Below are 7,213 nucleotides of genomic sequence, written 5' to 3' on the forward strand. Positions count from 1 at the left end.
TATCTATGTATTTATCTATGTATTTATCTATGTATTTATCATTTGTTGACTGTGTTTATGTAAGGTTATTAATTCTATTTATTTATCTATTATCTATTTATTTGTTTATTTATTTATTTATTTGTTTATTTATTCATTTATTTATGTATTTATTTATTTATTTTTACGTTAGGCATCAGCAGGTTTGTGTGCGTGTGTGTGTGTGTGTGTGTGTGTGTGTGTGTGTGTGTGTGTGTGTGTGTGTGTGTGTGTGTGTGCTTGTGTGTGTGTGTGTGTGCTTGTGTGTGTGTGTGTGTGTGTGCTTGTGTGTGTGTGTGTGTGTGCTTGTGTGTGTGTGTGTGTGTGTGTGTGTGTGCTTGTGTGTGTGCATGTGTACCTACGTATCGTATATGAAGCAAGTATTGCATCCACGTATGTCTGGTTGTGTGTTCGAAAAAAAAAAAAAAAAAAAAAAAAATCTGGCGTCGTTGTGAGTTATGTGAGAGAAAAAAAGAAAGAAGGAAAAGAAAATGAATGAAAAGGAAGCAAGGAAGGAAGAAAGAACAGATAAATGTATCTTTATCTCTATCTTTATGTATCTTGATGCAAATGTAATTACTTTTTTTTTTGTAATTATCATCTTTCATCATTTATTCTTATTTTCCTTTTTTGAGTGTCTGTAATTTTCATATACATATATTCACTCACACATTCATGCTTTTGAGATAAAGATAAAGGTAAAGATAAACGTATATCATACATATATATGTACGTACGATTTCCTTTGGCTATGGCAGCGTGGGTACAACATTACCTGAAAAGAGAGATGAAGATTCATCAATTATTTTGAAATATTATTACTAGATTGAAAAATGTTTAAATATTAATATATATCGCAAAATATGTGTCCAATATGTTTTAATGTTAATATGCGTCGAAATGTAGGTTTCCAAAATAATACTAAAGGATATGAACTGAATATTCCACTGACAAGAAAACGTTGAGAGGAAATTATGAGCGATTCTAAAAATGCAAAAGGGCTCACAAAATAAATTCAGATTTCAGATATATATCACACAAACACACGCACACACAACACACATACGCACATATCACACACCACAACACACACACACCACACCACACACACACACACACAGATATATATATATATAGATATATATATATATATATATATATATATATATATATATATATATATATATAGATATAATATATATATAAATATATATAATGGTGTTTTTTTGTGTGTGTGGTGTGGTGTGTGTGTGTGTGTGTTGTGTGTGTGCGTGTGTGTGTGTGGTATGTGTTATAACCAACATAGAACACAAACACACACACACACACACACACACATTATATAAATATAACACAAACCACACACACACACACACGCACACACACACCACACACAACACCACACACACACACACAACACACAACACACACACACACACACCACACACAACACACACACCACAACACGACGCACACAACACACACTTCCTCCGCCGCCCAACAGATGGCAACACTCTCGCTTGAGTCTCCACTATCCACGAGACACAAGTTTTTTTTTTTTTTGTTATTTCCGACGTAAACTTTTGTCTTTTTATTTTTATTTTTTGTTCTTCATTGCTAAAAAATGTGTTAATTCCCTTGTGTGCTTTTTGAAGAAGCGAGTTGAAAGAAGCGCATTGTTGGCCGAAGAGTTTCACGGAGGAGAAAGTGAATGAAAACAGGATTGGTTGTTTAACTATGTACGTTCATATTGCAATATATATATCTAATATTATATATATATAATATATATATATATATATATTATATATATATATAGTATATATATATATATAGATATAGATCTATAACATGTGTGTGTGTGTGTGTGTGGGGGTAATATATTATATAATTAGATATATTATATATATATATATATATATAAATTATCTATATATATGTTATATAATATATAGATTCACCCATATATATAGGTATATATCATAGATATATATATATATATAGATATATAGTGTAATATATATGTGTAATATAATCATATATAGATATAGATAGAGATATAGTATATATATATTTATATCTATATATATATATACACACCACACACACACACACACACCACACACACACACCACACACAACCACACACACACACACACCCCCACACACACACAACACCACACACACCACACACACACACCACACACACGCACGCAACACACACACACACACACCCACAACACACACACACACACAACAATTATATTAATTATTAATATATATATATATATATATATATTATATATATATATATATATATATAAATTACAGTATAGACTAAAGAGTTGCTAACCTCACTCAAAAACAAATAGTAAATAAGTAGATATAAAATAAACACACCAATAACAAAATCCGGTCGACCACCCGATCACATTCCAACGAATATCCGATTTTTTTTTCTTTTTATAATCAACGAACATCAATTAAATTATCACGGAATAATAATAATAATAATAAAAAGTTCTTCACAAAAAATGAAACTATAAAAGAGCTCCAAAGAGACAGGGAAAATAGAGACAAAAAGGAGGAAAAATAAAGATAATGAGAGAAAATTATTAAAAATTATTACGAAAAAAAAAGGGATGGAGAGAGAGATAAAAGAAGACAGAAGAAAGGATTACTAAGAAAGCAAGACCAAATAAACAAATAAAATATATATATAGAAACCAAAAAAAAAAATCAAAGAAAAAAAAAAAATGAATTGGAAGAAAAAAATAAAGAAAAAAAGAGAACACAGACAAAAGAGAAGAAAGAAACAGTAAAAAAAAAGAAAGAAAAAGAACGAAAAAAGAGAGAAAAAAAAGAGAGACAAAAATCAATAAATATAAAAGAGCAGGGGGGGAGGGGACAAACAAATTAAAAAAATTAAGAAAGAACAGGAAGAAGAAAATGAGAGATGTGAGAGGAGATGAGAGAGAGAGAGGAGGGTCGGGTGAGGGGGGCGGGGGATTGGGGGGGGGGGGGGGCCGGGGAGAAGGAAAGTAGTTAAAGAAGGGGAGGGAGGGAGGGGCATGAGGGATGGTGGGGGCAAGGCAGAAGTTTTGTCCATTTCAACAATGGTGAGGCCTCTCCGCCTGGGTCGTCGCGTCGATATGAAGGAAATGCATAATGAGAACCTTAGGCCTACTCTTGAGTTCTCAAAAAAAAAAAAAAAAAAAAAAAAAAAAAAGCCTTCGGAGAGGACATAAAGAGAAGTGAAAAAGTGAAAAAGTGAAGAAAGTGAAAAAAAAAAAAAAGTGAAGTGGGAAGGAGCCGGAGGAGGATTACGAGGGAGCCGAGAGCGGAGAAACAAGGAGAGAGAGAGAGAGAGAGAGGGGTGAAGACGGATGTGAGGAGCGAGAGGAGATCGAGAGAGGAGAAGAGGTGAAGTGAGTGGGGGGGGAGGGGGGGGGACGGGTGGGGAGAGGGAGGGGAGGAGGGGGGGAGGGGCTTCGAGGGGCAGGGCGACCCCCCCGCAGGAGTGCCCCCCCCAGTTTTCGAAGGTCAGTTGTGAGAGGAAAACCCTAGCCCCTGCCCTCAGAGTCGTGTGAGAGGGGAAAAAAAAAAAAAAAAATGTGTAGGGGGAGAGGGAGACCGAAAGGGGGGAAAGAGAGGACAAGTGGGCTGTCCGAGGTAGAATGATAGAGAGAGATCAGAGAGAGCCGAGAGAAGAGAGCGAGCTGACCGACCGAGTGAGGGAGAGAGAGGAGGATGGAGGATGAGTGAGACGAGAGGAGGAACAGAGGAGGAAGAGTACGAGAGAGAGAGAATGAGGAGAGGCGGGAGACGAGGGGGCGGAGAGGAGAAATGATAAGGCGCGAACGAGATGATCGTAGGGGAAGGATTGATGAAGACGAGAGAGAGATGACACCCGAGGCGAGAGGAGAGCGGATGGAGAGGGAGAGAGGAGGGAGAGGGAAGAGAAGAGGAGAGAGAGAGAGAGATTGAGAGAAGAAGAGAGGAGAGAGGAGCGAGCGAGAAAAGGGAAGATGGGGAAGGAAAAACAAACAAATCAAATTTATTTCCAAGCACCGTTTACGGGCCACAATTACTTTAGAAGGCAGAGTCGCGGACCAACCCTGTGCATTATGTCAAAATAAACGGGACAAACGCATTATGTATACTGTCTCAAAGCCCTTGGGAAGTCCAACCCTTACTCTTTATTACGACGGAAAGTCTGAAAAAGATATTGGTATGAAGTACGTGTAGATAGGATTAAGCTCTCCTATAGCGAGATGGAGGGCTGTATATCTGGGAATCTAGAAGGTATCTCTAGGAGAAGAGACGCGCGAGAGCGGAGGGGAGCGCATGCGCTTTATAGAGTGGTTGAAGAGAGAGAGAGAGAGAGAGCGAGAGAGAGATCGCTCGCGCCACCAAGAGAGATCAGAAGAGAGCGAGAGCGAGAGCGAGAGGGAGGGAGGGAGGGATGGAGGGAGGGGAGAGGAGGGAGGGCAGGTAGGGCAGAAGAGAGAGAAAGAGAGAGAGCAGAGAGAGAGAAAAGCGGAGAGAGAGCAGCGCCGCTAGCGAGCTATATCTATCGTCTAGAGAGAGAGAGAGACAGGAGAGTACGTTAGAGTAGATAGAGCTCTCTCGCTACTCCCAACCGACGAGAGAAGAGAGATGTACCGCAGATCTCTCCGCAAGGCCAGGGCGTTGTCAGCGGCAGGAATCCCACCCCCCACTGATAGCCTCTTAGTGAATCTGAATTTTTTGTCATTTTCGTTCTCTCTCCGTCCGATAACCCGCGAGATAGAGAGAATAGAGAGACGAGAGAGAGAGACGAGAGAGAGAGAGAGAGACAGGAGCGAGGAGAGAGAGAGACATCTCTCCTCTCTCTCCTCTCTTTCCTATATTCGTCTATCACTATCTATCTGTTTCCTTCTGCTTCTACTCTGTGTCTGTCTTTCTCCCCTTTTCTCTGTTTCTCTCTGTGTCTCTTGTTTCTATATTTGTCTTTTATACCTTTTTTCTCTGTATCTACTTCCTATTCTCCGGGGGTAGGGAAGGGGGGGGAGGGGAAAAGGAGTAGAGTATGGAGGAGAGGTGGAGAGGGGGGGAAGTACGGGTGAAGGGGAGGGAAGACGAAAAATGAGGAGAGAAGTGGAGTAAAGGGAGAGGAGGAGCAGGAGAAGGAGAGGGAGACAAAGGAGGAGGGAGGGGGAAGAAAGAAACGGAGAAGAGAGAGAGGAAGTGGAGGGAGAGAGAGAGTAAGAGGAAGAGAGAGAGAGGAGCGAGAGAGAGAGAGAGAGAGGGAGAGAGAGAAAAAGAGCGAGAGAGAAGAAGAGAAGAGAGACGAGCGCTCGAGCTAGAGATGAAGATATCGCTCTATAGAGATAGAGAGAGAAGAGCGATATAACGCAGAGCGAGCGAGAGTAGAGAGATCGAGAGCGGCGAGATTGAGAGAGAGGAGTAGATTAAAGACATAAAGAGGAGAGATAGATGGAGAGAGAGAAGAGCATGTGAGAGTAGATATATGATAGAGAGAGATATAGAGAGATGCAGTCTCACTCTCTCTCGCTATACTCTATCCCTCCCTTTTATTTTTTTCTTGTTCTTTTTCCGTCTCTATCTCTCTCTCTATCTCTCTCTCTCGATCTATCTAGCTATCTATAGATCTACTCAGTCTCTCGCTCTCTCGCTATCCTCTCCCGAGTCTCTCTCACTGCTCTACTCTAGCTATCTCTCTTTCTATCTACTCTCTTCTCTCTCTCTAGATCCTCTCTCTATATCTCTCTCTCTCTCTCTCCTCTCTCTCTCTCTCTCCCTCTCTCTCTAACCCTCTACTCTTCACCAGTCCACTAATCCACTAGCACTAATAATTATGTCAATGACAGAGACGATAATGAATGAAACAGAAATAAAAATCATAACAAAAATCACGACAGCACAAAAAAAAAAAAAATAATAAGAATAAAATGAAATAAATGAAGAAATAAATAAAAATAAATAAATAATTAAAAAATAAATAGAAAAATAAATAAAGAAAACAGATTTTACAAAGGTGATAATAAAGCATAAAATCTTTTGACGAAACTTCATCTCCTACTTTCAGTTGACAGAGATTTCTCTCATACGGAGGCTGTGTATGGCCGGCTGTGCATCGAGGGAGGAAAATGGAGCTTAGAAATTTCCTTTTCTTATTTCTGTGTTTATTTATTATTTCTCGTGCATGTTCTCTGTTCCTTTCTTTCGCTTTCTTTTTTTCTTTTTTTTCTATCTTTCGCTTTTTTTCTCTTTTTCTCTCTCTCTCACTATCTCACTCTCTTTCTCTCATTAGCTGTCTGTCTATCTGTCTAGCTAACTATCTCTCCCTATTTATCTTATTATCTATTTATCTTATTATCTATTTCTCTCTCTCTCTCTCTCTCTCCTCTCTCTCACACACACACCACACACAATTACAACACACACGCACACACACACACACACACACACTCACACACACGCATGCACGCACACTCTCTCCTTCAGTCTACCTCACTACCGACCTATCTACCCATCTATCTATTCATCTACTCATCTATCTTCGTCCCTCGCTCTCTCCCTCTCCCTCTTCCTCTCTCTCTCCCTCTCTCCCTCCCTCTCGCTCCCTCTTTCTCTCCCGAAGGATCGTGATGGATAGCTCGTCTTGAGGATTAATTTCCAATAGATGGCGTGCGCATATGCAGACTTCGGTGCTAAGTAAAAGAGGGAAGAGGGGAGAGAGGGGGAAGGGAGGAGGGGAGAAAGGAGAAGGAAGGATGATGGGGAAGGGAGAAGGGGAGAAAGGGGAAGGAAGAATGAAGGGGAAGAGAGATAAGGAGATGAGTAAGATGAAAGGAGGGATGTTGGGAAAGAGGGGATGGAGGAGACGGAGAAAGAAGGAGATCGAAAGGGGGGAGGGGAAAGCAAAGAGACGAAGGAAGGGAGGCGAGGGAGGAGATGGAAAAGAAAGGAAAAAAGAGGAGGAAGGAGAAAAGGCAGGAGGAATAAGAGAAGGGGAAGGAGAGAGTAAATGAAAATGGTAAAATAGAAAATTAAATGATAAGGCCCAGACGAAAGGGATGTGAATAAAAAAAGTGAACAAAGAAGTGAGAAAAGAGACAAGACGAAACAGAGATAAAAGGAGAAAGGGAGAGAAGAGAGAATGTCAAGAAATAAACAAAGACAACTGTGT

Source organism: Penaeus monodon, chromosome 14 (assembly GCF_015228065.2).
Source record: "Penaeus monodon isolate SGIC_2016 chromosome 14, NSTDA_Pmon_1, whole genome shotgun sequence".
NCBI classification, from domain to species: Eukaryota; Metazoa; Arthropoda; class Malacostraca; order Decapoda; family Penaeidae; genus Penaeus; species Penaeus monodon.